The 22,584-nt window shown below is 49.3% G+C and overlaps 12 non-coding genes and 1 pseudogene across 12 annotated transcripts; all 13 read right to left on the bottom strand.

Annotated features, from left to right (window-relative positions):
- Nucleotides 1-318: 318 nt before the first annotated feature.
- LOC126307802 (5S ribosomal RNA) lies at nt 319-437 on the bottom strand. Its single transcript, XR_007553778.1, has one exon. It is a non-coding gene; the product is annotated as a 5S ribosomal RNA (ribosomal RNA).
- Nucleotides 438-1,573: 1,136 nt separating this feature from the next.
- Nucleotides 1,574-1,692, bottom strand: LOC126308302 (5S ribosomal RNA). The gene has a single exon (XR_007554209.1). It is a non-coding gene; the product is annotated as a 5S ribosomal RNA (ribosomal RNA).
- A 1,146-nt stretch (nt 1,693-2,838) lies between these two features.
- LOC126307803 (5S ribosomal RNA) lies at nt 2,839-2,957 on the bottom strand. The gene has a single exon (XR_007553779.1). It is a non-coding gene; the product is annotated as a 5S ribosomal RNA (ribosomal RNA).
- A 1,136-nt stretch (nt 2,958-4,093) lies between these two features.
- LOC126308304 (5S ribosomal RNA) lies at nt 4,094-4,212 on the bottom strand. The gene has a single exon (XR_007554210.1). It is a non-coding gene; the product is annotated as a 5S ribosomal RNA (ribosomal RNA).
- Nucleotides 4,213-5,358: 1,146 nt separating this feature from the next.
- LOC126308305 (5S ribosomal RNA) lies at nt 5,359-5,477 on the bottom strand. Its single transcript, XR_007554211.1, has one exon. It is a non-coding gene; the product is annotated as a 5S ribosomal RNA (ribosomal RNA).
- A 1,146-nt stretch (nt 5,478-6,623) lies between these two features.
- On the bottom strand, nt 6,624-6,742 carry LOC126308306 (5S ribosomal RNA). Its single transcript, XR_007554212.1, has one exon. It is a non-coding gene; the product is annotated as a 5S ribosomal RNA (ribosomal RNA).
- Nucleotides 6,743-7,888: 1,146 nt separating this feature from the next.
- Nucleotides 7,889-8,007, bottom strand: LOC126308307 (5S ribosomal RNA). The gene has a single exon (XR_007554213.1). It is a non-coding gene; the product is annotated as a 5S ribosomal RNA (ribosomal RNA).
- A 1,146-nt stretch (nt 8,008-9,153) lies between these two features.
- Nucleotides 9,154-9,272, bottom strand: LOC126308308 (5S ribosomal RNA). The gene has a single exon (XR_007554214.1). It is a non-coding gene; the product is annotated as a 5S ribosomal RNA (ribosomal RNA).
- A 1,146-nt stretch (nt 9,273-10,418) lies between these two features.
- On the bottom strand, nt 10,419-10,537 carry LOC126308309 (5S ribosomal RNA). The gene has a single exon (XR_007554215.1). It is a non-coding gene; the product is annotated as a 5S ribosomal RNA (ribosomal RNA).
- A 7,055-nt stretch (nt 10,538-17,592) lies between these two features.
- LOC126307919 (5S ribosomal RNA) lies at nt 17,593-17,710 on the bottom strand (annotated as a pseudogene).
- A 1,146-nt stretch (nt 17,711-18,856) lies between these two features.
- Nucleotides 18,857-18,975, bottom strand: LOC126308310 (5S ribosomal RNA). The gene has a single exon (XR_007554216.1). It is a non-coding gene; the product is annotated as a 5S ribosomal RNA (ribosomal RNA).
- Nucleotides 18,976-20,121: 1,146 nt separating this feature from the next.
- LOC126308312 (5S ribosomal RNA) lies at nt 20,122-20,240 on the bottom strand. The gene has a single exon (XR_007554218.1). It is a non-coding gene; the product is annotated as a 5S ribosomal RNA (ribosomal RNA).
- A 1,146-nt stretch (nt 20,241-21,386) lies between these two features.
- LOC126308313 (5S ribosomal RNA) lies at nt 21,387-21,505 on the bottom strand. Its single transcript, XR_007554219.1, has one exon. It is a non-coding gene; the product is annotated as a 5S ribosomal RNA (ribosomal RNA).
- Nucleotides 21,506-22,584: the final 1,079 nt, after the last annotated feature.

The following is a 22,584-nucleotide window of genomic DNA, read 5'->3' on the forward strand; positions in this document are numbered from 1 at the left end:
CGAAAGGTTAATTTTTGTTTACAAATTTGCCGTTGTGCACTGCTACAAAATTGGAATTTAGCGCTCCTACAAAACAGTAGGCTCTGACGCATTTTAAGAGCACATCTGTCGATTCGCAGTGTTTCGTTATTTTCAACGAGTTCCTAGCACTCTTCCTCCGCGCATTCTTGTTCAAACTGAGTTCATTACTGTAATTTTGCATCTTACATTTAATACAGTGGTTTAAAATGCTTGTGGAAGCATCTTTGTCGCACCTGAGAGTTTGTATGAAAAGAGGACTGGCAGGTGTAGTGACATAAAATTTAGAAGAAGAGAGGGAGCCAACAGCACCCGGTGTTCCCAGGCGGTCACCCATCCAAGTACTAACTGGGCCCGATGTTGCTTAACTTCGGTGATCGGACGAGAACCGGTGTATTCAACATGGTATGGCCGTTGGCGTCCTTATACAGTAGCCGCACGGCAGAAGAAGGCTTCGCCTCTCCTCCCAACACACGCAATCGCCGTCTTCGGTGGCACATTTGACGCAAAGCACGTCCTTCCACCTCGAAGGCGACGCGCAGTGCGGCGCGCCGCCACGTGGGTCAGACGCACAACACAGCTGCTCGTTGCACCGCCTGTCATTCGTTTGTTCGACAAAGTATCCATCTCTTGTAGCGACGAAAGGTAAATTTTTGTTTACAAATTTGCCGTTGTGCACTGCTACAAAACAATATGCCCTGACGTATTTCACAACATTTCTGTCACTTCACACTGTTTTGTTATTTCCAGAGACTCTTTGGAAGTCTTCCTTGGCGCACTCTTTTCAAATTGAGTTCCTTAACATCGTATCTTACGATAGTTTAAAATCAGTATGGAAGCATCTTTGTCACATGAGAAAGGTAGCATGAAAAAAGGGCTGGCAGGGGTAGTGACAAGAAAGCAAGAAATGAAGACAGAGGGAAGCGGTCTCACCTGCCTGACACGCGTCGCGCTTCCAGATATTTGCGTAATTCGCACGGTGCATTCTCGGCTGTCCCCTTCCGTCCCGACTTGTCCCGACTGGCGCTCGCTGCCGCTCGGGTCGCGGTCCATATGACAGCACAAGTACGAGAAGCATCTGCGAGATGGGCGCGGGCCGAACCGGCGTGTCCGAGGCGCCGTGTGCGGCCGTTCGGAGCTACCAGAGCCGCTCTGTGCTGCGCCGTGCCGTGGAAAGGTGCGAAAACATGCACACAAGACACAGGCTGTTCGGCAAAGTATCCATCTCTTGTAGCGACGAAAGGTTAATTTTTGTTTACAAATTTGCCGTTGTGCACTGCTACAAAATTGGAATTTAGCGCTTCTACAAAACAGTAGGCTCTGACGCATTTTAAGAGCACATCTGTCGATTCGCAGTGTTTCGTTATTTTCAACGAGTTCCTAGCACTCTTCCTCCGCGCATTCTTGTTCAAACTGAGTTCATTACTGTAATTTTGCATCTTACATTTAATACAGTGGTTTAAAATGCTTGTGGAAGCATCTTTGTCGCACCTGAGAGTTTGTATGAAAAGAGGACTGGCAGGTGTAGTGACATAAAATTTAGAAGAAGAGAGGGAGCCAACAGCACCCGGTGTTCCCAGGCGGTCACCCATCCAAGTACTAACCGGGCCCGATGTTGCTTAACTTCGGTGATCGGACGAGAACCGGTGTATTCAACATGGTATGGCCGTTGGCGTCCTTATACAGTAGCCGCACGGCAGAAGAAGGCTTCGCCTCTCCTCCCAACACACGCAATCGCCGTCTTCGGTGGCACATTTGACGCAAAGCACGTCCTTCCACCTCGAAGGCGACGCGCAGTGCGGCGCGCCGCCACGTGGGTCAGACGCACAACACAGCTGCTCGTTGTACCGCCTGTCATTCGTTTGTTCGACAAAGTATCCATCTCTTGTAGCGACGAAAGGTAAATTTTTGTTTACAAATTTGCCGTTGTGCACTGCTACAAAACAATATGCCCTGACGTATTTCACAACATTTCTGTCACTTCACACTGTTTTGTTATTTCCAGAGACTCTTTGGAAGTCTTCCTTGGCGCACTCTTTTCAAATTGAGTTCCTTAACATCGTATCTTACGATAGTTTAAAATCAGTATGGAAGCATCTTTGTCACATGAGAAAGGTAGCATGAAAAAAGGGCTGGCAGGGGTAGTGACAAGAAAGCAAGAAATGAAGACAGAGGGAAGCGGTCTCACCTGCCTGACACGCGTCGCGCTTCCAGATATTTGCGTAATTCGCACGGTGCATTCTCGGCTGTCCCCTTCCGTCCCGACTTGTCCCGACTTTGCTCGACTGCCGCTCGCTGCCGCTCGGGTCGCGGTCCATATGACAGCACAAGTACGAGAAGCATCTGCGAGATGGGCGCGGGCCGAACCGGCGTGTCCGAGGCGCCGTGTGCGGCCGTTCGGAGCTACCAGAGCCGCTCTGTGCTGCGCCGTGCCGTGGAAAGGTGCGAAAACATGCACACAAGACACAGGCTGTTCGGCAAAGTATCCATCTCTTGTAGCGACGAAAGGTTAATTTTTGTTTACAAATTTGCCGTTGTGCACTGCTACAAAATTGGAATTTAGCGCTCCTACAAAACAGTAGGCTCTGACGCATTTTAAGAGCACATCTGTCGATTCGCAGTGTTTCGTTATTTTCAACGAGTTCCTAGCACTCTTCCTCCGCGCATTCTTGTTCAAACTGAGTTCATTACTGTAATTTTGCATCTTACATTTAATACAGTGGTTTAAAATGCTTGTGGAAGCATCTTTGTCGCACCTGAGAGTTTGTATGAAAAGAGGACTGGCAGGTGTAGTGACATAAAATTTAGAAGAAGAGAGGGAGCCAACAGCACCCGGTGTTCCCAGGCGGTCACCCATCCAAGTACTAACTGGGCCCGATGTTGCTTAACTTCGGTGATCGGACGAGAACCGGTGTATTCAACATGGTATGGCCGTTGGCGTCCTTATACAGTAGCCGCACGGCAGAAGAAGGCTTCGCCTCTCCTCCCAACACACGCAATCGCCGTCTTCGGTGGCACATTTGACGCAAAGCACGTCCTTCCACCTCGAAGGCGACGCGCAGTGCGGCGCGCCGCCACGTGGGTCAGACGCACAACACAGCTGCTCGTTGCACCGCCTGTCATTCGTTTGTTCGACAAAGTATCCATCTCTTGTAGCGACGAAAGGTAAATTTTTGTTTACAAATTTGCCGTTGTGCACTGCTACAAAACAATATGCCCTGACGTATTTCACAACATTTCTGTCACTTCACACTGTTTTGTTATTTCCAGAGACTCTTTGGAAGTCTTCCTTGGCGCACTCTTTTCAAATTGAGTTCCTTAACATCGTATCTTACGATAGTTTAAAATCAGTATGGAAGCATCTTTGTCACATGAGAAAGGTAGCATGAAAAAAGGGCTGGCAGGGGTAGTGACAAGAAAGCAAGAAATGAAGACAGAGGGAAGCGGTCTCACCTGCCTGACACGCGTCGCGCTTCCAGATATTTGCGTAATTCGCACGGTGCATTCTCGGCTGTCCCCTTCCGTCCCGACTTGTCCCGACTGGCGCTCGCTGCCGCTCGGGTCGCGGTCCATATGACAGCACAAGTACGAGAAGCATCTGCGAGATGGGCGCGGGCCGAACCGGCGTGTCCGAGGCGCCGTGTGCGGCCGTTCGGAGCTACCAGAGCCGCTCTGTGCTGCGCCGTGCCGTGGAAAGGTGCGAAAACATGCACACAAGACACAGGCTGTTCGGCAAAGTATCCATCTCTTGTAGCGACGAAAGGTTAATTTTTGTTTACAAATTTGCCGTTGTGCACTGCTACAAAATTGGAATTTAGCGCTTCTACAAAACAGTAGGCTCTGACGCATTTTAAGAGCACATCTGTCGATTCGCAGTGTTTCGTTATTTTCAACGAGTTCCTAGCACTCTTCCTCCGCGCATTCTTGTTCAAACTGAGTTCATTACTGTAATTTTGCATCTTACATTTAATACAGTGGTTTAAAATGCTTGTGGAAGCATCTTTGTCGCACCTGAGAGTTTGTATGAAAAGAGGACTGGCAGGTGTAGTGACATAAAATTTAGAAGAAGAGAGGGAGCCAACAGCACCCGGTGTTCCCAGGCGGTCACCCATCCAAGTACTAACCGGGCCCGATGTTGCTTAACTTCGGTGATCGGACGAGAACCGGTGTATTCAACATGGTATGGCCGTTGGCGTCCTTATACAGTAGCCGCACGGCAGAAGAAGGCTTCGCCTCTCCTCCCAACACACGCAATCGCCGTCTTCGGTGGCACATTTGACGCAAAGCACGTCCTTCCACCTCGAAGGCGACGCGCAGTGCGGCGCGCCGCCACGTGGGTCAGACGCACAACACAGCTGCTCGTTGTACCGCCTGTCATTCGTTTGTTCGACAAAGTATCCATCTCTTGTAGCGACGAAAGGTAAATTTTTGTTTACAAATTTGCCGTTGTGCACTGCTACAAAACAATATGCCCTGACGTATTTCACAACATTTCTGTCACTTCACACTGTTTTGTTATTTCCAGAGACTCTTTGGAAGTCTTCCTTGGCGCACTCTTTTCAAATTGAGTTCCTTAACATCGTATCTTACGATAGTTTAAAATCAGTATGGAAGCATCTTTGTCACATGAGAAAGGTAGCATGAAAAAAGGGCTGGCAGGGGTAGTGACAAGAAAGCAAGAAATGAAGACAGAGGGAAGCGGTCTCACCTGCCTGACACGCGTCGCGCTTCCAGATATTTGCGTAATTCGCACGGTGCATTCTCGGCTGTCCCCTTCCGTCCCGACTTGTCCCGACTTTGCTCGACTGCCGCTCGCTGCCGCTCGGGTCGCGGTCCATATGACAGCACAAGTACGAGAAGCATCTGCGAGATGGGCGCGGGCCGAACCGGCGTGTCCGAGGCGCCGTGTGCGGCCGTTCGGAGCTACCAGAGCCGCTCTGTGCTGCGCCGTGCCGTGGAAAGGTGCGAAAACATGCACACAAGACACAGGCTGTTCGGCAAAGTATCCATCTCTTGTAGCGACGAAAGGTTAATTTTTGTTTACAAATTTGCCGTTGTGCACTGCTACAAAATTGGAATTTAGCGCTCCTACAAAACAGTAGGCTCTGACGCATTTTAAGAGCACATCTGTCGATTCGCAGTGTTTCGTTATTTTCAACGAGTTCCTAGCACTCTTCCTCCGCGCATTCTTGTTCAAACTGAGTTCATTACTGTAATTTTGCATCTTACATTTAATACAGTGGTTTAAAATGCTTGTGGAAGCATCTTTGTCGCACCTGAGAGTTTGTATGAAAAGAGGACTGGCAGGTGTAGTGACATAAAATTTAGAAGAAGAGAGGGAGCCAACAGCACCCGGTGTTCCCAGGCGGTCACCCATCCAAGTACTAACCGGGCCCGATGTTGCTTAACTTCGGTGATCGGACGAGAACCGGTGTATTCAACATGGTATGGCCGTTGGCGTCCTTATATAGTAGCCGCACGGCAGAAGAAGGCTTCGCCTCTCCTCCCAACACACGCAATCGCCGTCTTCGGTGGCACATTTGACGCAAAGCACGTCCTTCCACCTCGAAGGCGACGCGCAGTGCGGCGCGCCGCCACGTGGGTCAGACGCACAACACAGCTGCTCGTTGCACCGCCTGTCATTCGTTTGTTCGACAAAGTATCCATCTCTTGTAGCGACGAAAGGTAAATTTTTGTTTACAAATTTGCCGTTGTGCACTGCTACAAAACAATATGCCCTGACGTATTTCACAACATTTCTGTCACTTCACACTGTTTTGTTATTTCCAGAGACTCTTTGGAAGTCTTCCTTGGCGCACTCTTTTCAAATTGAGTTCCTTAACATCGTATCTTACGATAGTTTAAAATCAGTATGGAAGCATCTTTGTCACATGAGAAAGGTAGCATGAAAAAAGGGCTGGCAGGGGTAGTGACAAGAAAGCAAGAAATGAAGACAGAGGGAAGCGGTCTCACCTGCCTGACACGCGTCGCGCTTCCAGATATTTGCGTAATTCGCACGGTGCATTCTCGGCTGTCCCCTTCCGTCCCGACTTGTCCCGACTTTGCTCGACTGCCGCTCGCTGCCGCTCGGGTCGCGGTCCATATGACAGCACAAGTACGAGAAGCATCTGCGAGATGGGCGCGGGCCGAACCGGCGTGTCCGAGGCGCCGTGTGCGGCCGTTCGGAGCTACCAGAGCCGCTCTGTGCTGCGCCGTGCCGTGGAAAGGTGCGAAAACATGCACACAAGACACAGGCTGTTCGGCAAAGTATCCATCTCTTGTAGCGACGAAAGGTTAATTTTTGTTTACAAATTTGCCGTTGTGCACTGCTACAAAATTGGAATTTAGCGCTCCTACAAAACAGTAGGCTCTGACGCATTTTAAGAGCACATCTGTCGATTCGCAGTGTTTCGTTATTTTCAACGAGTTCCTAGCACTCTTCCTCCGCGCATTCTTGTTCAAACTGAGTTCATTACTGTAATTTTGCATCTTACATTTAATACAGTGGTTTAAAATGCTTGTGGAAGCATCTTTGTCGCACCTGAGAGTTTGTATGAAAAGAGGACTGGCAGGTGTAGTGACATAAAATTTAGAAGAAGAGAGGGAGCCAACAGCACCCGGTGTTCCCAGGCGGTCACCCATCCAAGTACTAACCGGGCCCGATGTTGCTTAACTTCGGTGATCGGACGAGAACCGGTGTATTCAACATGGTATGGCCGTTGGCGTCCTTATACAGTAGCCGCACGGCAGAAGAAGGCTTCGCCTCTCCTCCCAACACACGCAATCGCCGTCTTCGGTGGCACATTTGACGCAAAGCACGTCCTTCCACCTCGAAGGCGACGCGCAGTGCGGCGCGCCGCCACGTGGGTCAGACGCACAACACAGCTGCTCGTTGCACCGCCTGTCATTCGTTTGTTCGACAAAGTATCCATCTCTTGTAGCGACGAAAGGTAAATTTTTGTTTACAAATTTGCCGTTGTGCACTGCTACAAAACAATATGCCCTGACGTATTTCACAACATTTCTGTCACTTCACACTGTTTTGTTATTTCCAGAGACTCTTTGGAAGTCTTCCTTGGCGCACTCTTTTCAAATTGACTTCCTTAACATCGTATCTTACGATAGTTTAAAATCAGTATGGAAGCATCTTTGTCACATGAGAAAGGTAGCATGAAAAAAGGGCTGGCAGGGGTAGTGACAAGAAAGCAAGAAATGAAGACAGAGGGAAGCGGTCTCACCTGCCTGACACGCGTCGCGCTTCCAGATATTTGCGTAATTCGCACGGTGCATTCTCGGCTGTCCCCTTCCGTCCCGACTTGTCCCGACTTTGCTCGACTGCCGCTCGCTGCCGCTCGGGTCGCGGTCCATATGACAGCACAAGTACGAGAAGCATCTGCGAGATGGGCGCGGGCCGAACCGGCGTGTCCGAGGCGCCGTGTGCGGCCGTTCGGAGCTACCAGAGCCGCTCTGTGCTGCGCCGTGCCGTGGAAAGGTGCGAAAACATGCACACAAGACACAGGCTGTTCGGCAAAGTATCCATCTCTTGTAGCGACGAAAGGTTAATTTTTGTTTACAAATTTGCCGTTGTGCACTGCTACAAAATTGGAATTTAGCGCTCCTACAAAACAGTAGGCTCTGACGCATTTTAAGAGCACATCTGTCGATTCGCAGTGTTTCGTTATTTTCAACGAGTTCCTAGCACTCTTCCTCCGCGCATTCTTGTTCAAACTGAGTTCATTACTGTAATTTTGCATCTTACATTTAATACAGTGGTTTAAAATGCTTGTGGAAGCATCTTTGTCGCACCTGAGAGTTTGTATGAAAAGAGGACTGGCAGGTGTAGTGACATAAAATTTAGAAGAAGAGAGGGAGCCAACAGCACCCGGTGTTCCCAGGCGGTCACCCATCCAAGTACTAACCGGGCCCGATGTTGCTTAACTTCGGTGATCGGACGAGAACCGGTGTATTCAACATGGTATGGCCGTTGGCGTCCTTATACAGTAGCCGCACGGCAGAAGAAGGCTTCGCCTCTCCTCCCAACACACGCAATCGCCGTCTTCGGTGGCACATTTGACGCAAAGCACGTCCTTCCACCTCGAAGGCGACGCGCAGTGCGGCGCGCCGCCACGTGGGTCAGACGCACAACACAGCTGCTCGTTGTACCGCCTGTCATTCGTTTGTTCGACAAAGTATCCATCTCTTGTAGCGACGAAAGGTAAATTTTTGTTTACAAATTTGCCGTTGTGCACTGCTACAAAACAATATGCCCTGACGTATTTCACAACATTTCTGTCACTTCACACTGTTTTGTTATTTCCAGAGACTCTTTGGAAGTCTTCCTTGGCGCACTCTTTTCAAATTGAGTTCCTTAACATCGTATCTTACGATAGTTTAAAATCAGTATGGAAGCATCTTTGTCACATGAGAAAGGTAGCATGAAAAAAGGGCTGGCAGGGGTAGTGACAAGAAAGCAAGAAATGAAGACAGAGGGAAGCGGTCTCACCTGCCTGACACGCGTCGCGCTTCCAGATATTTGCGTAATTCGCACGGTGCATTCTCGGCTGTCCCCTTCCGTCCCGACTTGTCCCGACTTTGCTCGACTGCCGCTCGCTGCCGCTCGGGTCGCGGTCCATATGACAGCACAAGTACGAGAAGCATCTGCGAGATGGGCGCGGGCCGAACCGGCGTGTCCGAGGCGCCGTGTGCGGCCGTTCGGAGCTACCAGAGCCGCTCTGTGCTGCGCCGTGCCGTGGAAAGGTGCGAAAACATGCACACAAGACACAGGCTGTTCGGCAAAGTATCCATCTCTTGTAGCGACGAAAGGTTAATTTTTGTTTACAAAGTTGCCGTTGTGCACTGCTACAAAATTGGAATTTAGCGCTCCTACAAAACAGTAGGCTCTGACGCATTTTAAGAGCACATCTGTCGATTCGCAGTGTTTCGTTATTTTCAACGAGTTCCTAGCACTCTTCCTCCGCGCATTCTTGTTCAAACTGAGTTCATTACTGTAATTTTGCATCTTACATTTAATACAGTGGTTTAAAATGCTTGTGGAAGCATCTTTGTCGCACCTGAGAGTTTGTATGAAAAGAGGACTGGCAGGTGTAGTGACATAAAATTTAGAAGAAGAGAGGGAGCCAACAGCACCCGGTGTTCCCAGGCGGTCACCCATCCAAGTACTAACCGGGCCCGATGTTGCTTAACTTCGGTGATCGGACGAGAACCGGTGTATTCAACATGGTATGGCCGTTGGCGTCCTTATACAGTAGCCGCACGGCAGAAGAAGGCTTCGCCTCTCCTCCCAACACACGCAATCGCCGTCTTCGGTGGCACATTTGACGCAAAGCACGTCCTTCCACCTCGAAGGCGACGCGCAGTGCGGCGCGCCGCCACGTGGGTCAGACGCACAACACAGCTGCTCGTTGTACCGCCTGTCATTCGTTTGTTCGACAAAGTATCCATCTCTTGTAGCGACGAAAGGTAAATTTTTGTTTACAAATTTGCCATTGTGCACTGCTACAAAACAATATGCCCTGACGTATTTCACAACATTTCTGTCACTTCACACTGTTTTGTTATTTCCAGAGACTCTTTGGAAGTCTTCCTTGGCGCACTCTTTTCAAATTGAGCTCCTTAACATCGTATCTTACGATAGTTTAAAATCAGTATGGAAGCATCTTTGTCACATGAGAAAGGTAGCATGAAAAAAGGGCTGGCAGGGGTAGTGACAAGAAAGCAAGAAATGAAGACAGAGGGAAGCGGTCTCACCTGCCTGACACGCGTCGCGCTTCCAGATATTTGCGTAATTCGCACGGTGCATTCTCGGCTGTCCCCTTCCGTCCCGACTTGTCCCGACTTTGCTCGACTGCCGCTCGCTGCCGCTCGGGTCGCGGTCCATATGACAGCACAAGTACGAGAAGCATCTGCGAGATGGGCGCGGGCCGAACCGGCGTGTCCGAGGCGCCGTGTGCGGCCGTTCGGAGCTACCAGAGCCGCTCTGTGCTGCGCCGTGCCGTGGAAAGGTGCGAAAACATGCACACAAGACACAGGCTGTTCGGCAAAGTATCCATCTCTTGTAGCGACGAAAGGTTAATTTTTGTTTACAAATTTGCCGTTGTGCACTGCTACAAAATTGGAATTTAGCGCTCCTACAAAACAGTAGGCTCTGACGCATTTTAAGAGCACATCTGTCGATTCGCAGTGTTTCGTTATTTTCAACGAGTTCCTAGCACTCTTCCTCCGCGCATTCTTGTTCAAACTGAGTTCATTACTGTAATTTTGCATCTTACATTTAATACAGTGGTTTAAAATGCTTGTGGAAGCATCTTTGTCGCACCTGAGAGTTTGTATGAAAAGAGGACTGGCAGGTGTAGTGACATAAAATTTAGAAGAAGAGAGGGAGCCAACAGCACCCGGTGTTCCCAGGCGGTCACCCATCCAAGTACTAACCGGGCCCGATGTTGCTTAACTTCGGTGATCGGACGAGAACCGGTGTATTCAACATGGTATGGCCGTTGGCGTCCTTATACAGTAGCCGCACGGCAGAAGAAGGCTTCGCCTCTCCTCCCAACACACGCAATCGCCGTCTTCGGTGGCACATTTGACGCAAAGCACGTCCTTCCACCTCGAAGGCGACGCGCAGTGCGGCGCGCCGCCACGTGGGTCAGACGCACAACACAGCTGCTCGTTGTACCGCCTGTCATTCGTTTGTTCGACAAAGTATCCATCTCTTGTAGCGACGAAAGGTAAATTTTTGTTTACAAATTTGCCGTTGTGCACTGCTACAAAACAATATGCCCTGACGTATTTCACAACATTTCTGTCACTTCACACTGTTTTGTTATTTCCAGAGACTCTTTGGAAGTCTTCCTTGGCGCACTCTTTTCAAATTGAGTTCCTTAACATCGTATCTTACGATAGTTTAAAATCAGTATGGAAGCATCTTTGTCACATGAGAAAGGTAGCATGAAAAAAGGGCTGGCAGGGGTAGTGACAAGAAAGCAAGAAATGAAGACAGAGGGAAGCGGTCTCACCTGCCTGACACGCGTCGCGCTTCCAGATATTTGCGTAATTCGCACGGTGCATTCTCGGCTGTCCCCTTTCGTCCCGACTTGTCCCGACTTTGCTCGACTGCCGCTCGCTGCCGCTCGCTGCCGCTCGGGTCGCGGTCCATATGACAGCACAAGTACGAGAAGCATCTGCGAGATGGGCGCGGGCCGAACCGGCGTGTCCGAGGCGCCGTGTGCGGTCGTTCGGAGCTACCAGAGCCGCTCTGTGCTGCGCCGTGCCGTGGAAAGGTGCGAAAACATGCACACAAGACACAGGCTGTTCGGCAAAGTATCCATCTCTTGTAGCGACGAAAGGTTAATTTTTGTTTACAAATTTGCCGTTGTGCACTGCTACAAAATTGGAATTTAGCGCTCCTACAAAACAGTAGGCTCTGACGCATTTTAAGAGCACATCTGTCGATTCGCAGTGTTTCGTTATTTTCAACGAGTTCCTAGCACTCTTCCTCCGCGCATTCTTGTTCAAACTGAGTTCATTACTGTAATTTTGCATCTTACATTTAATACAGTGGTTTAAAATGCTTGTGGAAGCATCTTTGTCGCACCTGAGAGTTTGTATGAAAAGAGGACTGGCAGGTGTAGTGACATAAAATTTAGAAGAAGAGAGGGAGCCAACAGCACCTTTTTTTTTTTTTTTTTTTTTTTTGTACGCAACCAGGACGACGCATCCACCGGAAAAGGAAAGTCATTGTCGGTCGAGCATCGAGCGTTTCTGGCAGGCGGCGGCAATGAGGGCAGGGGTCAATTAGTCTGAGGCCTGGCCACAGTGTCGCCCCCACACCCGTCATCACTCATATCGACCGTAAAACAAAACAATATTTCATGTATGAAAAAAAGAGAAATCGCAACAGCCTAGGTATAGTAAAAACAACATGAAACAAAACGCTATTTTAAAGCGCCGGTAATCCCGGTGTGAAATCCCACACCGACGAAAGGTTCCAAAACTGCCGAGCGCAGACACGTGACGAGAAGTGGGAGCGCTCGACAGTAAAAGAAATGAAAAAAGAAAAAAGGAAAAAAAAATAACGCAAACATTCACCACTAGAAACTAGAACTGAAACATCAGTAAAGAATCTCGTCACGCCACATACGGGGAAAAAAAAAGAAAAAAGAAACTAATAATACCGACACTCATGCCAAACAAGAAGTTTGGCAATAACGTCCAGAAAAAACTGAAAAGACTTCTGATGTCGTTCGATAGTCAATTTTCGGCAATTTTCGTTCCAGAAAACATAGAGAAAGTCGCATTTATTCATATTGTGTCGCTTAAGGCAATTTGAAAATACGAGACAATAACATCCATGTTATGCAGGTACCGACATACGCGCAAAAGCATGCGCCAGTGCGACCTGCAAAAAATTTGCAAAATTTTGCCGATAATGTGGCGATGTCTGAATCTGAGAATGTTGGGTCCATAAAAAGGTAAGGAAGTCCAAATCGGTACACAACTTTAAAGAGAAAATAGCAAAAACTGTATGGCCAAAGATCCACACCGTGGCATTTCGCTTGGTGGTGGGGTAGACGACACACTGCGGAATTAATACATCATCCACAGTAACGGTTCGAGCGTCCACCCGCTGAATCAGGCGAATCATATCCCTGGCGACGTCCCAAACACGGCGGAAGCGGTCACACGCAAAGCGGTGTTCAAGAGTATCGTCGACAGTACACACGTCACACACTCCAGATGGGATAAGGTTGATGGAATGAAGTTTGGAGTTGGTGGGGATGGTGCGATGCACCACCTTGTACCATGCAGCGTGTACGGAAGCCGGGAGGACTTTGTTGGCGAGGTTTTGCCACACTGCCACCCAGTTGCAGCGTGGCAATCGATACTCCCACTTGCAACGAATAGGAGGTCCGCGTATAGCATCGCAGACAGCGCTAACCGTGTGGGCGGAGATGTCACGAAGTATCAGGTAACTATTATCGAAATAGTAGCGGCGCACGTAAGAAAGATAAAACGGGATGTGCGACACAGAAACAGGTGCCACTTCAGAATGAGGACGATAACGATTAAAAACAACCGCGGTGGGACTGCAAGGTGCCTTCTGCATAACAGCGGTAATTCTCTTCCAAAGGAGAGCCGCACATTTGGCTGAAAAATCGACAAGTCCCAAACCGCCGTCGGACAGGCCCAAGGTACAGACAGCATGTGACACCTTAAAAATCTCCCCCCTCCATAAAAACCAGTAAATCGCCTGTGTGATGGCGCGCCCCAATTGCTTGGGTACCGGGAGAACCTGCGCAAGGTACCACGCCCTTGCCAAGAAGTTATTATTTATTAAATGCACCTTTTCCCGAAGGGCCAAATTTCGGACCGCATGGATCTTGACAACAGCACGAATCCGATGCAGCGTAGGCCGCCAATTTAATGCTTCCATCTGCTGTGGATTCGAGGATAAAAGGACTCCAAGAACTTTATGCTGCTGCTGTACACAGAACCAGTCCCTACGAAGGGTACGTGCGCGGGCGGTGAGCGGTAAAAGAACAGTTTTCTGTGTATTGACAATCGCCCCCGTAGCTTGTTCAAAGTTGTGCAGAACGACTTGCAACCTGTCAACATCGTCTAAATGCTCAATAAATACGCCAAGGTCATCAGCGTATGCTTTACAAACCAATCTGGTAGTCCCCATCTGAATGCCGCGACATTCCTGACCGATATAGCGGAGGAGGGGATCCAGTGCAATGGCAAAAAGCGCCATGGAAAGCGGACACCCTTGCCGCACGGAGCGACCTACACGAAAAGCAGGAGTAAGACGACCATTAACACAGATGCGTGACGTAGCATTTTGCAACAGATGCGTCACTAATTTGGTAAATTTATAACCAAACCCCATGCGTACCAAAACCTGACGCAAATAAAAATGACTAATACGGTCAAAGGCATTCTTAAAATCAACTAATAAAATCGCCGCAGTCCGAAGCCGAGCACTTTTTACATAACCAATGCAGTCCCTGTAAGCAAGGATAGCGTCAAAGATATTCCGATCGCGCACCGCACACGTTTGCTGAGGACTAAGTACCGCCGGCAAAATGTTTTTAAGTCGCTGAGCGACGCAGCGCGTGACGATCTTATAGTCAACATTTAATAAAGTAATCGGACGGACAGCGTCGATATTTGGCACAGCATTGGATTTGGGAACGAGCGTCACAACCCCCTCCACAAAGGCAGCTGGTACAGTCACACCATTTCGAATATCATTTACCAAATCTACTAAAATCTCACTAAAAAGATGAAAAAATTTCAAATAAAATTCCGCAGGAATCCCATCTGGGCCTGGAGACTTCCCGTTGGGACTCCGCCGAACGGCATCGAGAACTTCATCAGACGTAAAGGCGTCAGTTAAATGATTCCTGTCCGGGCGAGTTAAAACATGGGGTACAGTCTGCAAAAAATCTCGCAACGCGTCGGAATCCACATCAACAGCACGGAAAAGTGAAGCGAAATGTTCAAAAATATCTGTTTCAATTTCCGACTGTACAGAAGTTCGATCGCCATTTCGCAGCCGCCAAACATTAATCTTCAAACGTTCACGGCGTTTGCGTTCCCTGTGTAAATGGTAAATGGACAGAGGTTCCCCAGTAACAAGTCCCGCAGGCTGACTTCGGACGGTCACCCCATCACTAACGGCACGCATGTCAAGTAAAAGCTTTGCTTGAAATTGCTTCAGAGTAGGCAACAACTCGGGCTGTGACGTCACCCGCAACGCTAAGTCCCGTAAACAAGCCTGGCGGAAGCGAGCCGTTGCCCGACGCCAGCGTGCCGCCTCACGGCTGTAATCAATTAAAAATTTCCTAATCGCCGGTTTAACTATCGCAACCCACCACTCAATGGTGCTACTATGAACGCCTCGAGTCCGCAACAACCGTTGCCATATACGGTTAAAACAAGTCACAAAATGGTCGTCATTGAGTAAACTGCAATTGAACTTCCACAAATTGGTACGGCGAGGAACACACAAACGAGGCAATAAAAGACGACAGGAGTAACTGGAGTGGTCAGAAAATACGACAGGAGTCACGTCAGCACTACAAATACGGGCAGACAGCTGCCTAGACACATAAATCCGATCGAGGCGGCTACGCCCGGTACCGTAAAAATAGGTGAAGTAGGTGAAATCCGGGTGTAAAACACGCCACGTGTCGAGCAGCTGAAAACTAGTGACTAAAGTACCCAGCTCGTGACATTTGTTTGGACGCGGCTCTTGATCGCTGTCGTCTAAAACACAATTAAAATCACCCCCAACGATTAAAGTATCGACATTCCTGGATAGAAGCTGACACAAATCTCTACCATAAAATTCAGCCCTGGCCGGTTTAACATTTCCTGACGGAGCGTACACATTTACAAACACAATTCCAAAAATGGTACAAGCAACAGCGCGACCGTTCGGTAAAATGTCAACGTTAGATATTGGTAAGCCAGAACGCACTAAAATTGCAGTGCCCGTATCGTTATCAGGGGCAATATTATCAATCACAGTAAAATCAGTAAAATCATGCAAAAACAAAAGCGCTTCACAAGTCACCTCCTGTAAAAAAGCGACGTGACAGTTATTATCATACAAGAAATTTTTTAAAATCATAGCCTTCTGCGGATTTCGCAACTTATTAAGATTAACTGTTAAGATGTTCCACTGGCTACAGTCGTTAACCATATACACGTAATAACACAGTTAAAAAACAAGAAAATAAAAGAAAAACATGAAATTTGCTTAAAACAAGATAAAACATACAAACTTGCTAGGAGGGGGAGGACATACAATGAATCACACTAATGGTTACCACCGGCCTCCACATCCGCCGACCAATCCTGTGACTGACTAGGAAGGGGGGGCGGGAGCGGTGGAGTCCCAGAAACTGTGACGGCACCTTCTGTGACGGAATGCTCCACGGCGGGCATCTCGACATCCGAAGATAAAGGCGGCACCAAATCGTGGGTGGAAGGGGGGGCACGACGAAGGTGCGAATCTTCGGCCTTTCTTTTGGTTGGAAAGGGGGAAGGTGTCACAGACAAAGGCGGATCCACCGCCATGCCGGAATCGGCATCAGAAGTCGGTTGGCTCAGGAAGGTTTTCAAATGTTGCACCGCGATGTCACGTTTCTGCGTTGCAGCAACAACATCACCCTCCGGCTGAGTGCGGGAAGAGGTCTGCTTTTTCGCGTGGCGCCTGCTGCCTCCCCCCTGAGACGGGCGGTGGCCGAGGTCTACGCCGTCGCGCGTGGCCGGTTGTCGGGAGGTCGGTTGCCCGACCGACCGAACCTGAGGGGGGGCAGGAGAACGCGCCACCGGAGACGGACTCCGATTTTTGTCCGAAAAACCACGCGTATTAAACGAAGCAGAGCTACTGGCACTACGTAAATGTGGGGTGCCAGAAGCTCGAGCGACATTCCGGTCCCTACGCGGTTTCGGTGCAGTAAAAGCTTCACGTTCTACAACAGCACTGGCAGCAGAAAGACTGTCGGGGACGGTAGTAGGAGCAACCGCCGATATGTCGGGTTCCGTAACCGGGACAGTATGCGGAACAATTTCTGCCGACATCGGCACGGATTGCGGTGAGACTTCGTCCACTACCGGTTTTTCAAAAACAGATTCAGTTGTCGCAGCCGCGAGCAAAGAAGGCTCAACAGGAGGTTCAGAAACAGAAACAGAAACAGAGTCACTATCAGGAACAGACGTGTCCATGACGTCAGCGGCGGCCGATACAGGGGGGGCGGCCGCGAGTTGCACACGTGCGGGGGGGGCGGATCCTAAACTCGTTGCAGCAACAGAAGCAAAGCTAGGCCCACTTAAAACGTCCTCACGTGGCAACTGAACAGGCTGCCTGCGTTTAGGACAGTTTTGTCGGTAATGACCAACAGCACCGCAAAAGGAACACGTCTGAGGTTGACCACTATAGGTTATAAAAGCACGATGACCGTTAACTAACAAGAAGGACGGAATATGCTGTCGTACTATCATCTTTACACTCCTCACGCCGTTTTCGACCTGAAAAACATAGGCGGAAGACCACTTCTCTTTAAAAACAGATAGCACGGTCCCGTACGGCCGCAAATGACGAGATATTGTGTCATTCCGGATTTCAAAAGGCAAGTTGAACACACGAACATTTCGAAGGCCAAACCCACCATGAGAAATAGTCACGTTACTAATGCGACCGTCTAGATGTCGAAATTTACGCATACCATCATTAACATTTACCACGGTATCACACAATTCGGGAGTTTTCAACTTCAAAAACACGGAATTGATAAAAGTATCAAATTGAACTCCGAGAACGTCATCGGTCGACAAACACAATTCCTCAAGTATCCAACGGTGGATTTCGAAAGCTGACGGTTTTCCGACGGAACTATCGAATTCGCATTGCACATTATTTTGTCGTTCTTCACTATTATCATACAACATTGCCATAACTTACGGACTTGATGAAATGTAGCCGCGAGGCAGGAGACAGACGACACGCGAGGCGCCGCCGGCCAAGTCGCACAAGGAAGTACTGCTCGCTCGGCACCGAGGTGTTGCCAGGCGGGCAGACAGCCAAGTACTAACCGGGCCCGATGTTGCTTAACTTCGGTGATCGGACGAGAACCGGTGTATTCAACATGGTATGGCCGTTGGCGTCCTTATACAGTAGCCGCACGGCAGAAGAAGGCTTCGCCTCTCCTCCCAACACACGCAATCGCCGTCTTCGGTGGCACATTTGACGCAAAGCACGTCCTTCCACCTCGAAGGCGACGCGCAGTGCGGCGCGCCGCCACGTGGGTCAGACGCACAACACAGCTGCTCGTTGCACCGCCTGTCATTCGTTTGTTCGACAAAGTATCCATCTCTTGTAGCGACGAAAGGTAAATTTTTGTTTACAAATTTGCCGTTGTGCACTGCTACAAAACAATATGCCCTGACGTATTTCACAACATTTCTGTCACTTCACACTGTTTTGTTATTTCCAGAGACTCTTTGGAAGTCTTCCTTGGCGCACTCTTTTCAAATTGAGTTCCTTAACATCGTATCTTACGATAGTTTAAAATCAGTATGGAAGCATCTTTGTCACATGAGAAAGGTAGCATGAAAAAAGGGCTGGCAGGGGTAGTGACAAGAAAGCAAGAAATGAAGACAGAGGGAAGCGGTCTCACCTGCCTGACACGCGTCGCGCTTCCAGATATTTGCGTAATTCGCACGGTGCATTCTCGGCTGTCCCCTTCCGTCCCGACTTGTCCCGACTTTGCTCGACTGCCGCTCGCTGCCGCTCGGGTCGCGGTCCATATGACAGCACAAGTACGAGAAGCATCTGCGAGATGGGCGCGGGCCGAACCGGCGTGTCCGAGGCGCCGTGTGCGGCCGTTCGGAGCTACCAGAGCCGCTCTGTGCTGCGCCGTGCCGTGGAAAGGTGCGAAAACATGCACACAAGACACAGGCTGTTCGGCAAAGTATCCATCTCTTGTAGCGACGAAAGGTTAATTTTTGTTTACAAATTTGCCGTTGTGCACTGCTACAAAATTGGAATTTAGCGCTCCTACAAAACAGTAGGCTCTGACGCATTTTAAGAGCACATCTGTCGATTCGCAGTGTTTCGTTATTTTCAACGAGTTCCTAGCACTCTTCCTCCGCGCATTCTTGTTCAAACTGAGTTCATTACTGTAATTTTGCATCTTACATTTAATACAGTGGTTTAAAATGCTTGTGGAAGCATCTTTGTCGCACCTGAGAGTTTGTATGAAAAGAGGACTGGCAGGTGTAGTGACATAAAATTTAGAAGAAGAGAGGGAGCCAACAGCACCCGGTGTTCCCAGGCGGTCACCCATCCAAGTACTAACCGGGCCCGATGTTGCTTAACTTCGGTGATCGGACGAGAACCGGTGTATTCAACATGGTATGGCCGTTGGCGTCCTTATACAGTAGCCGCACGGCAGAAGAAGGCTTCGCCTCTCCTCCCAACACACGCAATCGCCGTCTTCGGTGGCACATTTGACGCAAAGCACGTCCTTCCACCTCGAAGGCGACGCGCAGTGCGGCGCGCCGCCACGTGGGTCAGACGCACAACACAGCTGCTCGTTGCACCGCCTGTCATTCGTTTGTTCGACAAAGTATCCATCTCTTGTAGCGACGAAAGGTAAATTTTTGTTTACAAATTTGCCGTTGTGCACTGCTACAAAACAATATGCCCTGACGTATTTCACAACATTTCTGTCACTTCACACTGTTTTGTTATTTCCAGAGACTCTTTGGAAGTCTTCCTTGGCGCACTCTTTTCAAATTGAGTTCCTTAACATCGTATCTTACGATAGTTTAAAATCAGTATGGAAGCATCTTTGTCACATGAGAAAGGTAGCATGAAAAAAGGGCTGGCAGGGGTAGTGACAAGAAAGCAAGAAATGAAGACAGAGGGAAGCGGTCTCACCTGCCTGACACGCGTCGCGCTTCCAGATATTTGCGTAATTCGCACGGTGCATTCTCGGCTGTCCCCTTCCGTCCCGACTTGTCCCGACTTTGCTCGACTGCCGCTCGCTGCCGCTCGTGTCGCGGTCCATATGACAGCACAAGTACGAGAAGCATCTGCGAGATGGGCGCGGGCCGAACCGGCGTGTCCGAGGCGCCGTGTGCGGCCGTTCGGAGCTACCAGAGCCGCTCTGTGCTGCGCCGTGCCGTGGAAAGGTGCGAAAACATGCACACAAGACACAGGCTGTTCGGCAAAGTATCCATCTCTTGTAGCGACGAAAGGTTAATTTTTGTTTACAAATTTGCCGTTGTGCACTGCTACAAAATTGGAATTTAGCGCTCCTACAAAACAGTAGGCTCTGACGCATTTTAAGAGCACATCTGTCGATTCGCAGTGTTTCGTTATTTTCAACGAGTTCCTAGCACTCTTCCTCCGCGCATTCTTGTTCAAACTGAGTTCATTACTGTAATTTTGCATCTTACATTTAATACAGTGGTTTAAAATGCTTGTGGAAGCATCTTTGTCGCACCTGAGAGTTTGTATGAAAAGAGGACTGGCAGGTGTAGTGACATAAAATTTAGAAGAAGAGAGGGAGCCAACAGCACCCGGTGTTCCCAGGCGGTCACCCATCCAAGTACTAACCGGGCCCGATGTTGCTTAACTTCGGTGATCGGACGAGAACCGGTGTATTCAACATGGTATGGCCGTTGGCGTCCTTATACAGTAGCCGCACGGCAGAAGAAGGCTTCGCCTCTCCTCCCAACACACGCAATCGCCGTCTTCGGTGGCACATTTGACGCAAAGCACGTCCTTCCACCTCGAAGGCGACGCGCAGTGCGGCGCGCCGCCACGTGGGTCAGACGCACAACACAGCTGCTCGTTGTACCGCCTGTCATTCGTTTGTTCGACAAAGTATCCATCTCTTGTAGCGACGAAAGGTAAATTTTTGTTTACAAATTTGCCGTTGTGCACTGCTACAAAACAATATGCCCTTACGTATTTCACAACATTTCTGTCACTTCACACTGTTTTGTTATTTCCAGAGACTCTTTGGAAGTCTTCCTTGGCGCACTCTTTTCAAATTGAGTTCCTTAACATCGTATCTTACGATAGTTTAAAATCAGTATGGAAGCATCTTTGTCACATGAGAAAGGTAGCATGAAAAAAGGGCTGGCAGGGGTAGTGACAAGAAAGCAAGAAATGAAGACAGAGGGAAGCGGTCTCACCTGCCTGACACGCGTCGCGCTTCCAGATATTTGCGTAATTCGCACGGTGCATTCTCGGCTGTCCCCTTCCGTCCCGACTTGTCCCGACTTTGCTCGACTGCCGCTCGCTGCCGCTCGGGTCGCGGTCCATATGACAGCACAAGTACGAGAAGCATCTGCGAGATGGGCGCGGGCCGAACCGGCGTGTCCGAGGCGCCGTGTGCGGCCGTTCGGAGCTACCAGAGCCGCTCTGTGCTGCGCCGTGCCGTGGAAAGGTGCGAAAACATGCACACAAGACACAGGCTGTTCGGCAAAGTATCCATCTCTTGTAGCGACGAAAGGTTAATTTTTGTTTACAAATTTGCCGTTGTGCACTGCTACAAAATTGGAATTTAGCGCTCCTACAAAACAGTAGGCTCTGACGCATTTTAAGAGCACATCTGTCGATTCGCAGTGTTTCGTTATTTTCAACGAGTTCCTAGCACTCTTCCTCCGCGCATTCTTGTTCAAACTGAGTTCATTACTGTAATTTTGCATCTTACATTTAATACAGTGGTTTAAAATGCTTGTGGAAGCATCTTTGTCGCACCTGAGAGTTTGTATGAAAAGAGGACTGGCAGGTGTAGTGACATAAAATTTAGAAGAAGAGAGGGAGCCAACAGCACCCGGTGTTCCCAGGCGGTCACCCATCCAAGTACTAACCGGGCCCGATGTTGCTTAACTTCGGTGATCGGACGAGAACCGGTGTATTCAACATGGTATGGCCGTTGGCGTCCTTATACAGTAGCCGCACGGCAGAAGAAGGCTTCGCCTCTCCTCCCAACACACGCAATCGCCGTCTTCGGTGGCACATTTGACGCAAAGCACGTCCTTCCACCTCGAAGGCGACGCGCAGTGCGGCGCGCCGCCACGTGGGTCAGACGCACAACACAGCTGCTCGTTGCACCGCCTGTCATTCGTTTGTTCGACAAAGTATCCATCTCTTGTAGCGACGAAAGGTAAATTTTTGTTTACAAATTTGCCGTTGTGCACTGCTACAAAACAATATGCCCTGACGTATTTCACAACATTTCTGTCACTTCACACTGTTTTGTTATTTCCAGAGACTCTTTGGAAGTCTTCCTTGGCGCACTCTTTTCAAATTGAGTTCCTTAACATCGTATCTTACGATAGTTTAAAATCAGTATGGAAGCATCTTTGTCACATGAGAAAGGTAGCATGAAAAAAGGGCTGGCAGGGGTAGTGACAAGAAAGCAAGAAATGAAGACAGAGGGAAGCGGTCTCACCTGCCTGACACGCGTCGCGCTTCCAGATATTTGCGTAATTCGCACGGTGCATTCTCGGCTGTCCCCTTCCGTCCCGACTTGTCCCGACTTTGCTCGACTGCCGCTCGCTGCCGCTCGTGTCGCGGTCCATATGACAGCACAAGTACGAGAAGCATCTGCGAGATGGGCGCGGGCCGAACCGGCGTGTCCGAGGCGCCGTGTGCGGCCGTTCGGAGCTACCAGAGCCGCTCTGTGCTGCGCCGTGCCGTGGAAAGGTGCGAAAACATGCACACAAGACACAGGCTGTTCGGCAAAGTATCCATCTCTTGTAGCGACGAAAGGTTAATTTTTGTTTACAAATTTGCCGTTGTGCACTGCTACAAAATTGGAATTTAGCGCTCCTACAAAACAGTAGGCTCTGACGCATTTTAAGAGCACATCTGTCGATTCGCAGTGTTTCGTTATTTTCAACGAGTTCCTAGCACTCTTCCTCCGCGCATTCTTGTTCAAACTGAGTTCATTACTGTAATTTTGCATCTTACATTTAATACAGTGGTTTAAAATGCTTGTGGAAGCATCTTTGTCG

The sequence above is a fragment of the Schistocerca gregaria genome, unplaced genomic scaffold (assembly GCF_023897955.1).
Source record: "Schistocerca gregaria isolate iqSchGreg1 unplaced genomic scaffold, iqSchGreg1.2 ptg000355l, whole genome shotgun sequence".
Lineage (NCBI taxonomy): Eukaryota > Metazoa > Arthropoda > Insecta > Orthoptera > Acrididae > Schistocerca > Schistocerca gregaria.